Source organism: Hippocampus comes, unplaced genomic scaffold (assembly GCF_001891065.2).
Source record: "Hippocampus comes isolate QL1 unplaced genomic scaffold, H_comes_QL1_v1.1 scaffold31, whole genome shotgun sequence".
In the NCBI taxonomy this organism is placed as follows: Eukaryota; Metazoa; Chordata; class Actinopteri; order Syngnathiformes; family Syngnathidae; genus Hippocampus; species Hippocampus comes.
The window spans coordinates 597,934-599,968 of record NW_017806069.1 but is presented as its reverse complement, the minus strand read 5'-3'; the positions used below and the strand labels follow the sequence as shown (position 1 = coordinate 599,968).

Here is a 2,035-nt window from a genome sequence, read left to right as displayed (position 1 = left end):
TCAAAGCAAATAGGTCAAGATCGATGAAATTATTTCTATACTTTTGTTGGAACCAAATTTAACATCAAAGTTTCAATTTTCGTTGTCTGTAATTTGGTGCGACACGTGCGCAGTGCATGCTCAGCGTCTGGCCGTCCGCGCTCCTGTTTCGCAGTTCAAGAGCAATTACATTACAGCGCCTTCTCCATTTTATCCAAATTGTTTGCTTTAAAACAAGTATTCCTTCATTTAGTATCCGAGCATCATTTTAGTACACATTTATTTTTAAAAAAGTCAGCGAGAGAGAAGCCCGACCCAAACCAACGATTGACATTTTAGGGCCCGATCTTACCTCTATACACAAGAACACAAATGTCGCCCGAGAGTCCCATCAGTTGTGCATTTTTCACTTGGGTGATTCTGACGCTGCAAGTCATGAAGGGAGTTTTCTCCCTTCACGACTTGCAGCGCAGAGTCTGAGTCGCGAAGGTCGGAAGCGCCCCATCAGCCTCTTCGTCTGGAGCTTGGGCCGTTCGTCCGTCTCATGTACAGCACTCAGATGCCGTTTGAGACAGAAAACTCGGGTCAAAAATGGGGGTTGACGCTGACAAAACCGCCCCAAGACTTTTAGGTGGTGGCTGGAGTTTACCTGGGATCCAACTGGACAGGAAGGCGGCGAGTTCGATGGCTCTGCTGTTTCACTTTCAAAAGAAACCTCAATTCAGCAAATGACGTTTGTCGGCTTCGCATACTTGACAGTTTGACGCTTTGTCCAACGCGCGCAACTGGGAAAAGAAAACTCGTGTTCGTGGTGTGCCCGTCAACTAATTTGCGATGTACTTATTACCCTGGTCCGAGATCCTCTTGCGACCCCCCTCATGCGGTCCGGTGCCTGCGCGACCCTGAAACACAGACAAAATGTTTTTCCTTGACGGTATGACAGAGCCCTTCCTCCAACCCTGCCTACACTGTCGCCCACAAAGCAGCTTCCCAACTGACAAACGCCACAAAGTTGCTCTGGATCCAGACAAGCCAAACAACTAGCTGACCATCTCCAACACGCCTTGCCAAAGAGCGCCCGAGTCCCCACAAAGGCACGGGTTCCACCACCGGCTCCAAGCGCACCGGCCACCACTGCCACCGTTCCCATCAGATATTGACAACCCCTCCCCCCCCCCGACCACGAGGCGCAACGCAAAGCTCAATACTCTGGCCCCTCCTGTTCGGCATTTTCAGGCAGCTCGTGGACGGATGATCCTCATCGGCGCGCCGCTCGCTTCGCTTGTGGAACCGCTCCTTGTTGTCATCCCATTCAGCTCCATGTGAGCCCTGCAACCCAAAAAGCAAAACATTTTTGCAGGTGCCCCTCGTTAATTCAATTGCCACGCGTTTTGTCACCTCCGCACGCTCTTCCAATTCATCGGGCTCCTCTTCCACCCTCCAAACCACGCTGACTGCTTTTGTCCAGTTCTCGTCTTCATGCTGCTCTAAGTCCCAAATAGCGACTTCACACTGCAAAAAAATAAAAATGAAAAACACTCGGGTTCTGCAATTCTCACGACTCAAGCCGTTGGGTTTTCTTACTCTCGCCTCATGGATCTTGTTGCCTCTCGCAGCACGCAAGTGGACGAATAAAGATGTACTTTGGGCTGTGTTTGGAGCAGAAAGGGCTGAAAATATGCATTCGTGAAACGATTCAGGCTTCCACAATAATATTCACGTTTGTAGAACAGCGAAGGACATTGGTGAATAACCTGCAAAGGGACGGGGGGTTTAAACATGCTTGGGCTTCCTCATATTGGGTGAGGGGGAAAAAAACCCAAACATTTTTGACCAAGACAGTAAGTAAACTTCATCAAACCAGACCTATGAATCAGAGAAATAAATGCGTACCACCTGACAGAAAATGCCATGTTCAAACATTCGGTCAAACAAACAAACCAAAACCTTTCATTGTTCAATTCCCAAGCACAAAGACACCGGTTTTGTAATTTGCAACAATTTAAAACAAAACAAAGAAACAAACAAAAAGAGTAAAAGAGCTGGCCAGCTTTAA

The 2,035-nt window shown here is 48.1% G+C and overlaps 1 long non-coding RNA gene across 2 annotated transcripts; it reads right to left on the bottom strand.

Annotated features, from left to right (window-relative positions):
- Positions 1–472: 472 nt before the first annotated feature.
- LOC109530158 (uncharacterized) lies at positions 473–1,756 on the bottom strand. 2 transcript variants are annotated; one of them, XR_002170971.1, is made up of 4 exons: positions 1,564–1,756; positions 1,378–1,491; positions 827–1,308; positions 473–764 (listed from the first exon to the last, which is right to left on the bottom strand). It is a non-coding gene; the product is annotated as an uncharacterized LOC109530158 (long non-coding RNA). The 2 variants fall into 2 exon arrangements; XR_002170972.1 differs by having other exon boundaries at positions 476–680.
- Between the last annotated feature and the right edge of the window lie 279 nt (positions 1,757–2,035).